At 36.7% G+C, this 18,920-nt stretch overlaps 1 protein-coding gene and 1 pseudogene across 2 annotated transcripts in view; one reads left to right on the top strand and one right to left on the bottom strand.

Moving 5' to 3' along the window:
- Window positions 1-18,920, top strand: part of dipk1aa (divergent protein kinase domain 1Aa) — a 31,826-nt gene that overhangs the window by 810 nt on the left and 12,096 nt on the right. The gene's annotated exons all lie outside the window — the stretch shown is intronic.
- LOC131521385 (uncharacterized) lies at window positions 11,954-12,756 on the bottom strand (annotated as a pseudogene).

Genomic DNA, 18,920 nt, shown 5'->3' with positions numbered 1-18,920 from the left:
AGTTGCCATGGGCTGCTCTGCTGTAAAATTAATCCCCTTCTCTGGATGAAGTTAAAATGGGTCTGTGGTGCCATGGCAGCCTGCACAACTCCACAACAGGGACTAAGGAGCTTAAACTGAAGCCAGGTTTAGAGCAGACATGTGAAATGTTTTTTTGAATTTTGCATGTAAAAAGGTTGAATCGTTGTTGATGATTTGTAAACTAGAGGCATGCATATGAACATTTAAAATGGCAAACTAAATATGAAGGCCATTCGTTCACATTACCAAATGGCTTTAAATATGGAATTCAGTTACACTTTATTTTAAGGTGTCCTTGTTACACATATTGCATGTACTTGCATGTACAATGCAAGTAACCCTAAGCCAAACCCTAACCATATAGTAAGTACATGTAGTTAATTAATATTATTCAGTACTTAAATGTATAATTACACTGTAACAAGGACACCTTAAAATAAAGTGTAACCTGGAATTCCTACAATGACAGATGTAAAGATCACATTATGTGAAATATAGTATCAACTGACCCATGTATAAATTTATATAATACCAGTATTAGTTTGTAATTAATTATTAAAATATTAACCACCGAGGTTGATAGGGTTATTATACACAGTATCTTAACTTTAATCTTTGTTCTTTGCAGAGTTTGCATTTTGGATTTCCACATTAATCCTTTTCGAAAGGGACAAACCCCAACTAGTTTCTTCAGAGAATATTTTTCAGAAATTTAAGGCAAAAATTACACCAAACACGCAATTTTTTTTTGTAACTTATAAATCAGATCACTTGCTGGACAAAGGGCATAAATATACACAGGTATAATTATACTAATATATAAATAATAATAAACAGAAATCACTCGAACAAACCAAAAACTTCAGTCTGCCATGGTGCTGTATAATGTAACATGTAGGGATCGTCTTATTATTTCAAATGTGTTCTAGCAGAGTGATCATTGTATTGTGTATTATGATTGTGCATTATATGTAGAGGTAGATTTGATTTCAAATCAACAGCTATAATTATTCACAGTTTATTTCAATTAAAGTCAGAGTAAACTATAAAAAAGTATTGTAACATATTTTGACAATGTATGTTACAACTAGAATGTTTACTACAGTACTAGTAATGGGAGCTAAGAAAGTAAATAGGGTTCATTTTAATTTCATGCTGACATTAATTGAAACTGAATTTGAACTGTTTGACAAATGGACGACATGTTTTTCTATTATTAGAAAAGAATGGGTTCGTAAAATAAAAATGCAGCTGAAAATTAATTCTAGAAATTAAACCGTTTCCCTACAAATGTTTATTTCTGACAATGCTTACAAGAATGATGAATGTTGTACTGCACATGAACTGAAGTGAAATGATTTGTTGTAACTCATGACACTTGGCAGCCACACTTAACGGCTGTACAAAAAACGAGAAAATGAATCGACTTGAGCTCAGTGCTGACAGTGCCAGAGCTGGTGCTTCCATGCGGGTATGCTGACTCTAGTCTGGAAAGCTGTTTCAGCAGAATGGTTCATGAAGTAAGAACAGGGAGCATGTGGCATCAGATTCGTCTGGTGTTGATAGACCGTTGATTTGTGGACTTTGAGAAAATGTCTCTTTTCTTTCAGTTGGTTACAATTTTACTTCTGTAATGTAACACGTTTTTGAGCAAAACAGGATATTAAAAAATAAAATGTATGGCAGAACTTGATTTTATCCAATGACGATTGATTAAATGGTGTTTATTATGAGAATGAAACAAAGTTTGAATTGCAGTTGAATATGGAGGACTAGTTGGCAGCATGTCAGATTAACCCTTAAAAGCATTTCAGCATATCCCAACGTTTATGACAACTCAAGATTTTAGAAAGGCTGTACCTAAAGTAGCCTATAGGCCCATTCTGACCAACAGATAATAATGTTCTGTTCATTATTGAAAGTGTGCACTGGAGTTATGTATGATTGAATTCTGATAGACTGTCAATGTTTTTATCATACATCAGCTAAAAAAAATAGTTCCGAAAGTGATTTAACGATATTGTTTATCTGTTGTTATTGTTGTAGTTAGTTTGGACTCTGCTATTCTTGTAAATTTAAAATGATTTTAAAACTTTATCTTCATCATTATTGTCCTTGGTGTAAACCAGTGGTGAGGCTACAGGTGGTCATGGGCCCACACGCTTTCAGCTGTGGCCCACCCTATGAGAAGTTGGTCATTTTCCAAATGGATGTAATTTATTAAACGATAATAATAATAATAATAAATGTCTTCTTTCGCTATAACTATATATATTTAGTTTCAAAAATATTAAATGTGAGTTTTTGTGGCCAATTACAGGCAGTTTCTTAATTTTACCTCTTCCTGTAGGCGCATAACATTACCATACGCTTGTCAAAATGATGATTTGTCTTTTTATTAGCCACAATATGTTAATGACATTAGGGCATAATTGACAAATAAAGGACAAAGTTGAATTTGAAAATAGCGAAACAAATATCAATCAGATCAATTCTTTAAAAAGTAGATATTGAATATCCCAATTGAAACTAAGCCTTAGCACTGAATCAGGACCGTCTACAAATGAAGTAGTGCTGTCAAACGATTAATCGCGATTAATCACATCCAAAATAAACTAATTTATTTACATAATATATATGTGTGTACTGTGTATATTTATTATGTATGTAAATACACACACATAGAGTATATATTTTGAAAATATTTACATGTATTTTCATGTATATATTTATATTAATATAATTTGTAATATATATAAATATATTTAATATATAAACTTAACATTTTTCTTAAATATATACATGCATGGGTGTGTATTTATATATACATAATAAATATAAACAGTGCACACACATATAGTATGTGAACAAAAACTTTTATTTTGGATGCGATTAATTGTTTGACAGCACTAAAATGAAGCCACCTGCGGGTGATGGATTTCTGAGCCAAGAGTGTTACAATCATCATATTAGCAAAGGTACAGCGTTTGATTCGCTAAATAGATGTGTCATTTGAGGAAAGAAACACATAAACGTTGTGCTAGATCCTGTTCACCACAACAAACTGCATAAGTTGCAGCTGGGCACATTTATACAGCCCTCGATGTTTACTCTCCTTTGAACGCAAACTGACAGAGACTCTTGATTATGAAATCATCTGCGAAGCCCCATTGTCTCAGACTGAGGTGCTTTACAATAAACTTACTTTAGTTAACATTAGTTAATGCATTAATATTATGCAACTAATATTAACAATGAGCAATATAGTTATAATATGTATTATACAGTGGGGCAAAAAAGTATTTAGTCAGCCACCAATTGTGCAAGTTCTCCCACTTAAAAAGATGAGAGGCCTGTAATTTTCATCATAGGTATACCTTAACTATGAGAGACAAAATGAGAAGACAAAAACCAGAAAATCACATTGTAGGATTTTTAAAGAATTAATTGGTAAATTCCTCGGTAAAATAAGTATTTGGTCACCTACAAACCAGCAAGATTTCTGGCTCTCACAGACCTGTAACTTCTTCTTTAAGAGGCTCCTCTGTCCTCCACTCGTTACCTGTATTAATGGCATCTGTTTGAACTTGTTATCAGTATAAAAGACACCTGTCCACAACCTCAAACAGTCCAACTCCAAACTCCACCATGGCCAAGACCAAAGAGCTGTCAAAGGACACCAGAAACAAAATTGTAGACCTGCACCAGGCTGGGAAGACTGAATCTGCAATAGGTAAGCAGCTTGGTGTGAAGAAATCAAGATCTCACCCCGTGGGGTCAAAATGATCTGAATGACCTGCAGAGAGCTGGGACCAAAGTAACAAAGGCTACCATCAGTAACACACTGCGCCGCCAGGGACTCAAATCCTGCAGTGCCAGATATGTCCCCCTGCTTAAGCCAGTACATGTCCGGGCCCGTCTGAAGTTTGCTAGAGAGCATTTGGATGATCCAGAAGAGGATTGGGAGAATGTCATATGGTCAGATGAAACCAAAATAGAACTTTTTGGTAAAAACTCAAAGAATGCTGAGTTGCATCCAAAGAACACCATACCTACTGTGAAGCATGGGGGTGGAAACATCATGCTTTGGGGCTGTTTTTCTGCAAAGGGACCAGGACGACTGATCCGTGTAAACGAAAGAATGAATGGGGGCCATGTATCGTGAGATTTTGAGTGAAAACCTCCTTCCATCAGCAAGGGCATTGAAGATGAAACGTGGCTGGGCCTTTCAGCATGACAATGATCCCAAACGCACTGCCCGGGCAACGAAGGAGTGGCTTCGTAAGAAGCATTTCAAGGTCCTGGAGTGGCCTAGCCAGTCTCCAGATCTCAACCCCATCGAAAATCTTTGGAGGGAGTTGAAAGTCCGTGTTGCCCAGCAACAGCCCCAAAACATTACTGCTCTAGAGGAGATCTGCATGGAGGAATGGGCCAAAATACCAGCAACAGTGTGTGAAGACTTACAGAAAACGTTTGACCTCTGTCATTGCCAACAAAGGGTATATAACAAATTATTGAGATTAAATTTTGTTATTGACCAAATACTTATTTTCCACCATAATTTGCAAATAAATTCTTTAAAAATCCTACAATGTGATTTTCTGGATTTTTCTTTCTCATTTTGTCTCTCATAGTTGAGGTATACCTATGATGAAAATTACAGGCCTCTCTCATCTTTTTAAGTGGGAGAACTTGCACAATTGGTGGCTGACTAAATACTTTTTTGCCCCACTGTATTTGTTAACATTGGCTAATAAAAATACAACTTTGTTATTTTTGTTGGTTCAGGTATGAATGTTAACAGATACAATTAACACATTAATACATTAGTAAATGTTGAAATTAAAATGAATATTAATCAATGCTTTAGAAGTATTGTATATTGAACCTTTATGCAGTATTTTCTGTTGGCAATTTGACATGCAGTTTTCACACTCTACACTTTGCCCACCCAGTTTTATGTAGGCCCACCCACTTAAACATTCCCGGCCTTGCCCTGGTGTGAACCAGGGTTATTTTAGTTAACTGAAGGTAGAACCATAAAAAAGCATTTTCATTACTTGAAATAAAATAAACGTTAATACTTATTTTATTTTAGCTAGTTGCCAAGGCAACATTTCTCTTTTTCTTTTAGTTTAATTTAAAATGCTAAAATAACTAGAACTAACTATATAGACATAATAAAAGACAACAAGAACTAAAACAGAAAATATAAAAAACTTATTCAAAATATTAACAAAAAATCACAATTGTGAGAAAAAAACTTGCAATTCTGACTTTTTTTCTCGCAATTGTGAGTTTATATCTCACAATTCTGACTTTATTTCTCAGAATTGCGACTTTATGTCTCGCAATTATTACTTTTTAACTAGTAATTGCAAGTTTATATCACGCAATTCTGAGAAAAAAGGCAGAATTGCGAGTTTGTATCACGCAATTATGAGAAATAAAGTCAGAATTGTGAGATAAAAAGTCGCAATTACCTTTTTTATTTTTTATTCAGTGGCAGAAACGAGCTTCCATAGAACTGGGCCTCAAAACAATGCTTAAAACATTCTAGGTGAAGTCAGAGTAAGTTATTACATTTCAATGAAAGGTCATTTATGGTGAGGTATTAAATTGGCATAGCTTTTGGGTGACATCTGCACAGGGACACTAAGACTAGGTTCAGACTGCAGGCTAAAGTGGCCCAAATCTGACTTTTTGTCCAAATGTGACCCATATCTGATGCAGTGACCTATATCTGAACAGCACAAATCCGATTTTTTCAAATCAGGCCCAGGCCACTTTCATATGTGGACCTAAATCGGATACATATGCGATGTTTTGCAATGCGACAGACGTCACAATTCTGCGCTGGAGGAAATTGTGCTCTCCTTCTTCTTAATATTCTTCTTCTTATCACTTCGTTATTTAGGCTCCGATTGCACATTAACTTAAAAATCGCTAAACACGTGCTAACACGAGCAGCATCCATTTTTATTTCCGCAAACACAGTGCGCTGCGTCTGACGTCACGTCTTCTTCTGCACATGCGGGTCACTTAAGGGCCGTATACGGTTCACACATGAGACTAATGGCATTTAAATGACAATGTGAACAACAGCGCAAAACAATCGGATTTCAGGAAAAAATCCAATCTGAGCAATAAGACCTGCAGTGTGAACTAAGCCTAAAGTACTCGGGGGTTTCAATGCTAGCAATTAGATCGTCTAAGTATAGGGTGTGGCCCATTTGCTTTGTAAATGTGAGCAGAGATAGATGAGCTCAGCATGAAGAGAATCCATTTTAAATATGCTTTACACTGAAATAACAGAAGGGTTTGTCTTAAAGTGTTCTCCTTAGCATTGTGTCTGGCAGAGGATAGCTCTGAATAGGGCTGTCAGATTGATCTCTGAAAATGGGCCCAGGGCTGCATTATGTGTGAAAGAACTTCTCCTGAGATAATTGTTCAGGGCTGAAGCTGCTTGTAAGCCAAATCGGTTAATTAAGCTGTTTCAGCAGCCAGACGTTGGTTTTCTGAACTCTTTTTCGCTCTGAATAGTGCTTGCGAAGGTTAATAAGAGGAAACATTATTCATAGTACTGTGGAGATTTGGGCTGGACGTAGATTTGCACCTCTATACTTAGACACAACCCTCATAGTGTTCAGTGACCTATCCTTTCCACAAAACACAGACTAGCGTGATTTGGCAGCAAGGAGCGTAGTCTGAAACAAGCTCCATTGAGACATTTGTACTGGAATTTTGGCATTGTTCTCAGTTTATTGCCTCACATTCATCTCATCATGATCACACACATCTGGATGGAGTTTTTCTTGCAGCTTTTCCTGGACCTCTTCTGTTCAAGTTCATATGCATATGATTTGAATCTACAATATGTAGCAACTAACTTCTTAACCTTTTCAGAAGTAGAATAAGCTTGTCCTTGTTAAATCAACCAAATTTCTGAAACTTCCCCAGCTAAAATTTTAGATTTTGCTAATATTTTTTCTGAATAAAGATAAATATGTATAGTGATGAAAGCCAACATATTAGATGTCATGGATGAATATTTACTGAGTGATCCACTTTTTTGTAGAGGGGGGTTTTCACCTGAGATTCAGAGCCAATTTAATGTTATTTTTACACAGAGATTGGTAGGTCTGTTAGTAAAATCTGTTGACTTTAGAAATCTTTGTTACATTATGTGCCAATGGTGACCATTCAAAAATGGGGAAACAGCACTTTTCAAGTTTATTCTCCAAAGTTTGCAGGCCGTAACTCAAAAAGAATTAAAGATTTCTTAATGCCCTTTTAGATATTGGGTCTTAACAAATGTTCCTTTTGGCATTGTAAGGCCCTATATGGTTTGGTTCCAGAGATATTTGGATCTCAATGGCTCCTAGCCTGGTAATACCAAACTATGCTACTTTGCTTTGCTTCTTAGACAGAATCTGGAAGGGCATAATTGACACGCATTTACGTTCTCCGGGGGGTGGGGGCTTGGGATTGGGGGGGGGGGTTACGAGACAAGCAGTTTGTCTTTAAACTTCAGACAAACTGCTTGTCTGAAGTTTAAAACCATTGGTGTACCCGTAAGCCAATCACATAACATTTGGTTATGACGTATGTTATTCGCCGGGCTCAGCCGCCTCAAACTTCCGCTGTAAACACAGGTATGTGGCGAAAACAAAACCATCGAGCGAAATACCGGAGTGAAGATGGCTGTGAACGACTTTTGCAGATTATGTGAAGTAAATCTACGCATCCACAATTATTTCCTTGCCGGACTTTGGCCTCCCCAGTTTCTCGCTGACGATTGGTAACAGTTGATAAATTCAACTTTTCTCACAACCTGTCGGGAGTAGGGCCACAACATCACCTCCATTCAAATGTGAACCAAACACTCTTCTTGTTCGGGCTTCGGTTGGCAAATGCCGGGAATATTCTCCACAACAGAGTGAATAGCATCCCGTGTCTCCATGTCCGCTGTCGCTTTAGATTTCCCTCACCTGAACTACATTCTTAAATTTGGCGCTTAGCGTCTACATCACGGCTCTGTTCATTGGTTGGACGGCTGGTGGGGAGCCGGAGATAATCTGGGAGATGGTTTTCTATATCAGACTGAGTACAGAAGCGAACTGAAATTGAGCGGAAGTTCGAAGTCTGACGTAGTCAGGCTAAATGGCTCCAGGGGTAAATCGTCAAATTGTACACATTTTCAATGGTCAAAAACCAAACGTGGGTCACTTTGCAAAAATATGATACTTCTTTTCTTTTAGAGAGGAATGTCTGAAGAACTAATAATGTTGAAACTAGAGCTGTATCTTGTTTCTTTCTGTCAAAACAACTGCATTGAACATGCCTGCCTGAGTGTCATAAATATTCTTTTTCCAAAGTATGCATGCTCAAGAAGTATTTAAGACAATGCCATTTGATTTTAGATTCTAGTTCTTAATAAACTTTTCTTTTGGAATCTTCAAGGCCCTACATCGTTCAGTCCCAGAGATATGGTGATCTCAATGAGGCTCCATTTTCAGATTGTTGAATATTACCCATTTTCAGCGCTTGAAAACCAAATGTTAGTCACTTTGTATACAGCTGATACTTATTGTATTTAAAGCAGAATATCTGAAGAATAAGTAATGCTGAAACTAGAAATTTACCTTGTTTCAATCTATCAGAACCATTGTATATAGGACATACCTGTTTGAGTGTCAATTTTTTTTTTTTTCAAAATTTGCCTGTTGCATGTAACTCAAGAAGTATTACAGTTAATACGAACAAATTTTAATATGATTTTAGATTCTGGTTCCTAAGAAGCTTTTCTTTTGGAATCTTCATTTTTAAGGCCCTGAATGGTATAATCCCAGAGATATTGGGATCTCACTGCAGCTCCATGTCCAAATTGTAGTATCCTACCCATTTTCAATGGTCAAAAACGAAATGTGGTTTTGTGTTTATCTTGTCATCACTGTTGACACTGTCAAAAATGCAAATAATAACAGCAACCCAGGGTCTAGGAATGTACAGTGTGACACATCAGATTATGAATGACCAGGATTAATTGTTAACTCTAGGTAAAGTATGAACAGTGTGAAATGTACAATAAGATTACCCAGATCCCATTTACCTGGGGTTTAGAATTACCCAGTGTTAATTATTTCAAGTGTAAAAGACCTTAAATATTTGAGGTACTATCAGTGATTCTGCCAAATATGCCATTTAGCAGTAGATACTACTTGATCTGACTAGGCTTCACATTATATAACAATAAAAAAGAAAAATAAATTCTAGTAATTAATCTAGGTAGGGCTGTGGTAGTGCATGTGACGTCACACACTCTATAACAAGCATAATACAAAGCTTTGTATACAAGTGTAATAACAGTAAGTCTATGTTAATTCACAAATTACCTCAAACGCCATACAGCGTTTCCTTTAGATAATGCTTTAGATTGGCAGGTTTGAGCGCAGGAAAATACAGTTTATTCTGCATTCAGCAAATTAATTTCATGTTGAGCGATGGACCTTGTTGGGAAACCAAATAATACATCGCCGATCTGGAGCCATCTCCATTCATGTCACCCATCTGCGTTTGTACAAGTGTCTTCAAGTTCCCGTGATCGCAAATGCCCGGCTGGTTAGGTTTGTATTGGGGAGGCTTTCTCCAAATTGGCCAAATACAAATGAGACAGCGGAAAATGGAAGATGCTAACAAGAAATGTGGAAACATACGCCACGATTCCTATTCCACAGAGAACGCGTGCAGACCAGGAGTTAACACGCTTAACACAATTGAACTTTGTGTCAGTACGTCATAAATAGGACGAGGCATCAGTTTACTGTCGGGATTTGTCGTGTCATGTCGCGCCGCATCCAGTGTAGACAACATCACTGATTATAATGGGTTCTATAGCCTATTTTGTTATGTCGTGCTGCGCCGCTCGCATTTGGTGTAGACAGTGTATTTAACGTTCTTATTTAAGGCTATTATTAAACTGTATTATTTCTTTGATATTTATTTTGGTGTTTTGCAGGCTGCGTGTTCACTGAAGGAAGTGCTAAAAGAAACAGGCACATTTGTTAATAGATGATTCAGCCTCATTTATTTATTTTTGTGTTTCATAATATATATATATATATATATATATATATATATATATATATATATATATATATATATATATATATATATACAAGTGCTGGTCATATAATTAGAATATCATCAAAAGTTGATTTATTTCACTAATTCCATTCAAAAAGTGAAACTTGTATATAATATATTCATTCATTACACACAGACTGATATATTTCAAATGTTTATTTCTTTTAATTTTGGTGATTATAACTGACAACTAAGGAAAATCCCAAATTCAGTATCTCAGAAAATTAGAATATTACTTAAGACCAATACAAAGAAAGTATTTTTAGAAATCTTGGCCAACTGAAAAGTATGAACATGAAAAGTATGAGCATGTACAGCACTCAATACTTAGTTGGGGCTCCTTTTGCCTGAATTACTGCAGCAATGCGGCGTGGCATGGAGTCAATCAGTCTGTGGCACTGCTCAGGTGTTACGAGAGCTCAGGTTGCTCTGATAGTGGCCTTCAGCTCATCTGCATTGTTGGGTCTGGTGTCTCTCATCTTCCTCTTGACAATACCCCATAGATTCTCTATGGGGTTCAGGTCAGGCGAGTTTGCTGGCCAATCAAGCACAGTAACACTATGGTCATTGAACCAGCTTTTGGTACCTTTGGCAGTGTGGGCAGGTGCCAAGTCCTGCTGGAAAATGAAATCTGCATCTCCATAAAGCTTGTCAACCGAAGGAAGCATGAAGTGCTCTAAAATTTCCTGGTAGATGGCTGCGTTGACTGTGGACATCAGAAAACACAGTGGACCAACACCAGCAGATGACATGGCAGCCCAAATCATCACAGACTGTGGAAACTTCACACTGGACTTCAAGCAACATGGATTCTGTGCCTCTCCACTCTTCCTTCAGACTCTGGGACCTTGATTTCCAAATGAAATGTAAAATTTACTTTCATCTGAAAAGAGGACTTTGGACCACTGAGCAACAGTCCAGTTCTTTTTCTCCACAGCCCAGGTAACATGCTTCTGACGTTGTCTCTGCTTCAGAAGTGGCTTGGTAGCCCTTTTCCTGAAGATGTCTGAGCTTGGTGACTCTTGATGCACTGACTCCATCTTCAGTTCACTCCTTGTGAAGCTCTCACAAGTGTTTGAATCAGCTTTGCTTGACAGTATTCTCAAGCTTGCGGTCATCCCTGTTGCTTGTGCACCTTTTCCTACCCAAATTCTTCCTTCCAGTCAACTTTGCATTTAATATGCTTTGATACAGCACTCTGTGAACAGCCACACCTTTCAGTAATGACCTTCTGTGGCTTACCCTCTTTGTGGAGGGTGTCAATGTTCGTCTTCTGGATCATTGCCAAGTCAGCAGTCTTCTCCAGTATTGTGGTTTCAAAGAACAAGAGATACCCAGAATTCATACTGTAGGGATGGTCATTTATTCAAACTCAAATGTAAATATTCTAATATTTTGAGATACTGATTTTTGACTTTCATGAGCTGTAAGCTCTAATCATCAAAATTAAAAGTAATAAACATTTGAAATGTATCAGTCTGTGTGTAATGAATGAATATAATATACAAGTTTCACTTTTTGAATGGAATTAGTGAAATAAATCAACTTTTTGATGATATTCTAATTATATGACCAGCACCTGTGTATATATATATATATATATAGTTTTTTGTTTTTGTGAATTCAGTTTATCATATTAACTTCACAAGGCATAACAACATAGTTGGCACTTTTAGAGTCCTTAAGTCATCTGCCATCTGTAAAACACATCCTCCTAGTAATCATCATCGGATTCCCAGGACAACTCAAAGTCATCATGGCCAGCTAAACAAAATTCAGGCATGGACTATTCTGGTGAACGAGGAGGTGATGAGGTTTCTGGGCCCATCTTCAAATTCCAAGACTCACTGGTGATCATTGTCTTACCAGATGCAACTGAAGGAGCAGGACATGTAGATGAACAACAGTTGCAGACGGTGGAATCACATATAGCTCAGTCCACTTCTTGGTTTTACGTGCATGACTTGGCACTGTGGCAGAGAAGCCATGTTTTTAAACAGAAAAGCTGCAATACAAAGCCTCACGGTCATCTTAGCACTGGTGTGGAACTTTGTCAGAATGCTGTTCTTACTGTCCACCAGGCATCCATAATTCTCAACCACAGAATATTTCTCCATTGACTGAGGGCTGGGAGAGGAAGTGACAAAACAACTGTTCAGGTACAGTCTTTTGCCTGCTTCACTGCTGGGGCCTTTGGCTTTAAAGCATATTGGTTTGCATAACAAGCAAGTTCCAAGATGCGTCTATGATTGAGAGCCCTGCATGAGTTTGTAGGCCCCTGTACACAGTTCCACCTACTATCTTGGGTATGAATCCCAGCTGGTTTATAGTGGAGCGTGTTTGTGTAAGTCACTCGATTGGCATCCTCCTCTCGTTTTATGCCACATCCTTTCGGATAGTACAGAAAATAATAGTGAGTAGCCATGGCTTATTGACAGCACACGTTCCCAGTTTCAAGTATCTCCATCGCCGGGACTGGTACAAAAACTCTTCAGGACTCTCACTAACATCCGGTCCAGGTGACACAAAACCTTCACCATCTTTGTCGCACCAGAGACAAATTTTGCTGGTTTTCGCGGCAGGTACTGTGGACAGAAGTATTGACTTGACCTGCGGAGGCATATAGTTTCATATATAATTAATATAAATTATATAGCCTATATAACAACACTGTGCCACCGACGGTCATGTTATAATACTGCATATCTTTCTGAAGTCATTTTCACCCTCCTGTAAATTGGCTCTGAATCTCGGTGAAAACTGCCATTTTGACCACCCTCTACAAAAAAAGTGGATCACTCAGTAAATATTCATCCATGGCATCTAATATTTTGGCTTTCATCACTATACATGCTTATCTTTCTTCAGAAAAAAATATTAGCAAAATCAAAAATTTGAGCCGGGGACCTCTGGTTGAGTTGACACGGAATGACCCTGTGGTGATACAGGTTGTTTATTACAAAGGGTGCCAGACCTCCAGGTTGGGAGGTTTACACAGTGTCTGAACTTTATTATACTTTTGTTGTTGATTCTGTAAATAAGGAGAAAACTGCTTTGTCTGGTGTTAAACTGCTTTATCTGGTATTACAGATATCAGAAATATCAATATTAATATAAATATTAGTATTGTAATTGTACAGTTGTACTCTAAAATTATTATTTTTTAAATACTTGATTGTTTGTATTTTCAGTTAAATATTTCAGTAGTAATATTTCTTATTTTGTTAAATATTTTATTTAGCAATAATGCAATTAATAGTACAATTAACAGTCATTATTATTATTATTATTATTAATAACAACAGTCATATTGCGATCAGAAATTTGGGGCAAAAATTTGAGTTTCAAATGCATGTGTTTCTTTCCCAATCCCAGCTACAATCTCTGTCCTATCCATTCGCTTCCTGTCATGTATGGCGTCAAATCTATGCCATTAATAACCGAGCACACCACTTATGCTGACGCGCGCGGTAAATCACTTCCGCGAGAGGAAAACAGATCTACACGCGAGGAAACAGGAGCCCGCGAGCTAATTTCAAACACTCGCGCAAGTCACTTGTCCTCTGTGCGCAATACAAGCTCTCACGCGCACATGATCATCCCCCACATCCTCGCGCTCGATCTTCTCTCACCTGCTCGCGCGAACACTTCTATTTTTGTCAGTCGTGGGGCGGGGCTTGATGTTTTAATTGTTATCTCTAACGCGATTGGTTACTTCCCCTTTTCCAGAAGTCAGCTGTGATTGGACGCCTGTGAAAAGTCCATAATTGACCTGAGACATGGCTTCATCAACAGAGTAGATGCATGTAAGTTGTCATTTTTTTTTTTTTTATAAATATAAGTAGGGTAAAGTGCAGAACCCTCTTGCAATGAAAGAATATATTACCATCAACCCCTAAAATTTGACATAGTAACACAAAATATATTAAAAAGTTTATACAGCAACTCTTGCTTATTTATATGAACAAATAATTTATTTATTAATTTATGACATGGCTTCATCAACAGACCAGATGCAAGTTGTCATTTATTTTTTTTTTTTTTATAAATATAACATGGCTGTTTTAATGAAAATGAATTGCATGCATTGTCAGTAGAATACATCATTAGAATAAAAGTTTATTAACATAAATTAACATAAATTCTTCTGTTTACTAGTGATTATTAGTGATTACAATCTTGTGATGTTACAAAGATAAAACAGGACCATAAACCCTTTTTTATAGATTTTAATGACACGTTTCCACGGTTATTAGCATGGTAAATCTACCAAAAAGGTTACATTTGAAATTTTCATACAACATAAAGCTTGTGCTATATTAACTTTGCAAAATAAAATTAAAATAAAACTAATAGTCAACTTGTTGCTATATGCTTAATTAGTTGTAGTTCACCACTATATGCTTACCCAACCATATTTATATACAACCTCAAAAATGTGAGAAGTAAATAATTGTAAATAATAATAAGTGTTCCTGTGGCTCAGTGGTAGAGCATTGTGTTAGTAGCACAAAAGGTCATGGGTTCAATTCTCAGGGAACACACATACTGATAAAAAAATAATAATAATGTATAACCTGAATGCACTGTAAGTCGCTTTTAAAGCGTCTGCTAAATGCATAAATGTACATGACTGTAAATCCCAAACTGGTTCAAAGGACCTTTGGATGAATAAATTATTTGTTCATATAAATAAGCAAGAGTTGCTGTATAAACTTTTTAATATATTTTGTGTTACTATGTCAAATTTTAGAGGTTGATGGTAATATATTCTTTCATTGTAAGAGGGTTCTGCACTTTACCCTACTTATATTTATAAAAAAAAATAAATAAATGACAACTTACATGCATCTAGTCTGTTGATGAAGCCATGTCTCAGATCACATGTGAATTATCGATCGCCTTTTCACAGGCGTCCAATCACAGCTGACTTCCGGAAAAGGGGAAGTAACCAATGGCGTTAGAGATAATAATTAAAACAGCAAACCCCGCCCCCACGACTGACAAAAATAGAAGTGTTCGCGCGAGCAGGTGAGAGAAGATCGAGCGCGAGGATGTGGGGGATGATCACGTGCGCGCGAGGGCTTGTATTGCTCGCAGAGGACAAGTGACGTTTCCTCAAAGAAATGTCACGTCCTAGCATAAAAACACACAAAAAGGAAATGATGCAAGGTCTGTATTGTCTGGATTTCCAATCATCATAATGAGAGTTATTTTGAGAGGTTGAATGATATACGAGTCACAATGAAGAAAATTTCAGACAAATTGAATTTGGACTTTCATAGACTGAAGGAAGCCTGCAGGGAAACTAACCTGTAATCATGTCTGAAGGAAAACAATATTTACCTACCAGCTGTATTGCAGTTTTCTGAGTTATGAACAGAAATAAAATTTGGGCTTGCTATATTACAGCAACTGTACCTCAAACTCACATAATGTGTCTGCTAGTACTTTGACTCACATTCTTAAAGCTGAAGGGTGTGATAATATTTGCACTGCTAGCAGCACCAGTCAGAATTGCAAAAGTAATATAATTTGTCCACAGGTAGCCCTCGTCCCAGACTCTTGGGTCAGTGTTGCTGTTGGGATAGTAAAACAAAGTGAATGATTTCTCACTTTGGGTCATTCCATGTCAAATGAACCAAATTTCGGAAACTTCCCTTGCTAAAAGTTTTGATTGTGTGTGTGTGTGTGTGTGTGTGTGCGTGTTTTTGTGACAAATGAGGACATAAATTTGTAAAATGACATGACATAGGTATTACAAGGAGAAGGTGACTTTTCAGGACATTATGGGATGTCCCCACTTTTCACAAAAACAAACGTGTGTGTGTGTGTGTGTGTATGTACAGTATGTATGTATAAAGCAAATAATGTTGAAACTAGAAATATATCTTGTTTCCTTCTATCAAAACAATTGCATAGAACATACATGAGTGTCAGCAGTATACAAAGTGACCCACATTTGGTTTTTTGACTACTGAAAATGTATACAATTTAACAATTTATTCTTGGAGCCACATTGAGATCCCAGTATCTCTGGAAATGAACCACACAGGTAAAATGAACATACCAAAAGAAAAGTTTGATAAGAACCAGTATTTAAAGGGATATTAAGATATCTTTAATACTTGTTGACTTATAGGCATGCAAACTTTGGGTGGAGGGTATTTCTTTCATCAAAAAAAAAAAATATATATATATATATATATATATATACAGTGGTGTGAAAAAGTGTTGGCCCCCTTCCTGATTTTTTATTTTTTTAGATAGATAACACGAGTAAACACAACATGCAGTTTTTAAATGAAGTTTTTTATTATGAAGGGAAAATAAAATCCAAACCCACATGGCCCTGTGTGAAAAAGTGCTTGCCCTCTAAACCTAATAACTGGTTGTGCCACCCTTGGTGTTGGTATGATGTTTTTTTTATGAAATGCTGTGTTGGTTTTACGCCAGTTGTAACGGGACACACACTTTTGTCACATCAGTCCACAGAATATTTGCCCAAAAGTCTTGGGGATAATCAAGATATTTTTGGGCAAATGTGAGACAAGCCTTTGTGTTCTTTTTGGTCAGCAATGGCTTTTGCCTTGGAACTCTCCCATGGATGTTGTTTTTGCCCAGTCTCTTTCTTATTGTTGAATCATGAACACTGACCTTAACTGAGGCAAGTGAGGCCTGCAGTTCTTTAGATGTTGTTCTGGGTTCTTTTATGACCTCCTGGATGAGTCGTCTTTGTGCTCTTGGAGTAATTTTGGTAGGCCGGCCACTCTTGGGAAGGTTCACCACTGTTCCAGGATTTCTCCATTTGTGGATAATGGCTCTGACCATGGTTTGCTGGAGTCCCAAAACCTTAGAAATGGCTTTAAAACCCTTTCCAGACTGATAAATGTAAACTGTTTTGTTTCTCATCTGTTTATGAATTTCTTAAGATCGTGGAATGATGTGTTGCTCTTTAAACATGCTTCACTTTGTCAGACAGGTTCTATTTAAGTGATTTCTTGATTCAACAGGTCTGGCAGTAATCAGGCCTGGGTTTGGCTAGTGAAATTTAACTCAGCTTTCTAAAATAATGTGGTTAATCACAGTTCTTTCATGATTTAATAGGAGGGGGCAATTAATTTTTCAAGTAGGGCCAGGTAGGTTTGGACAGCTTTTTTCCCTTAATAAATGAAATCATCATTTAAAAACTGCATTTTGTATTTACTTGCATTATCTTTGTGTAATATTAAAATGAGTTTGATGATCTGAATCTTTTAAAGGAACACTCCACTTTTTTTGGAAATAGGCTCATTCTCCAACTCCCCCAGAGTTAATAAGTTGAGTTTTACTGTTTTGGAATCCATTCAGCCGATCTCTGGGTCTGGCGATAGCACTTTTAGCATAGCTTAGCATAGATCATTGAATCCGATTAGACCAGTAGCATCGCGTTCAAAAATGACCAAAGAGTTTCGATATTTGTCCTATTTAAAACTTGACTCTTCTGTAGTTATATCGTGTAGTAAGACCGGCGGAAAATGAAAAGTTGCGATTTTCTAGGCCGATTTGGCTAGGAACTATACTCTCATTCCGGCGTAATAATCAAGGAACTTTGCTGCCGTACCATGGCCGCAGCAGGCGCAGTGATATTACGCAGCGCCTGAAACTTTTGAAGAGTCAAGTTTTAAATAGGACAAATATCGAAACTCTTTGGTCATTTTTGAACGCGATGCTACTGGTCTAATCGGATTCAATGATCTATGCTAAGCTATGCTAAAAGTGCTATCGCCAGACCCAGAGATCGGCTGAATGGATTCCAAAACGGTAAAACTAAACTTATTAACTCTGGGGGAGTTGGAGAATGAGCCTATTTCCAAAAAAAGTGGAGTGTTCCTTTAAGAGTGTCATATGCAAAAAAATTAAAAATCAGGAAGGGGGCCAACACTTTTTCACACCACTTTATATATATATATATATATATATATATATATATATATATATATATATATATATATATATATATATATATATATATAAAATCTAAATCAAGATATTTAGCCAGGGACCTCTAATTGAGTTGACACAGACTGACCCATTTAGAGTCTTATTTTAGAGCAGTATGTCTTGGATCATGCACTGCAAAAAAATGCTTTTCTTACTTAGATTTTCTGTCTTGTTTCCAGCCAAAATATCTAAAAATTCTTAAATCAAGAATGATTTTCTAGACAAGTAAAAATTATTGTCTTGTTTTCAGAAAAAACAAGTCAAAATTAAGAGAGTTTTTGCAAAATAATCTGCCAATGGGGTTTTCTGTTTTCTGTTTGAAATAAGATTATTTTGCTTACCCCATTGGCAGATTATTTTGCTTGTTTCAAGCAAAAACTCTCTTAATTTTGACTTGTTTTTTCTGAAAACAAGACAATAATTGTTCTTGTCTAGAAAATCCTTCTTGATTTAAGAATTTTTGGATATTTTGGCTGGAAACAAGACAGAAAATCTAAGTAAGAAAAGCATTTTTTGCAGTGTGGCTAGGTAATGTATTAACCATAATTTTCTGTAATCAATTCCTTGGACTTCCAGATGTACTTTGATAGCACCTGCTGGTGGAATACCCAAATGGCAAATGCTCAGACTGAGTTTAGATACAGTATTGCGACGAGAAAAGAAATTTCATTCATCTAAAGCGCAATGGCCTATTTCTAACAAATGTGGTACACCAACCTTTGTTCTGCTTCATTTACATGGACCTGCACTACATACAGTACACCCACATG

The sequence above is a fragment of the Onychostoma macrolepis genome, chromosome 02 (assembly GCF_012432095.1).
Source record: "Onychostoma macrolepis isolate SWU-2019 chromosome 02, ASM1243209v1, whole genome shotgun sequence".
In the NCBI taxonomy this organism is placed as follows: domain Eukaryota; kingdom Metazoa; phylum Chordata; class Actinopteri; order Cypriniformes; family Cyprinidae; genus Onychostoma; species Onychostoma macrolepis.
This window is presented reverse-complemented; position numbering and strand designations above follow the sequence as displayed.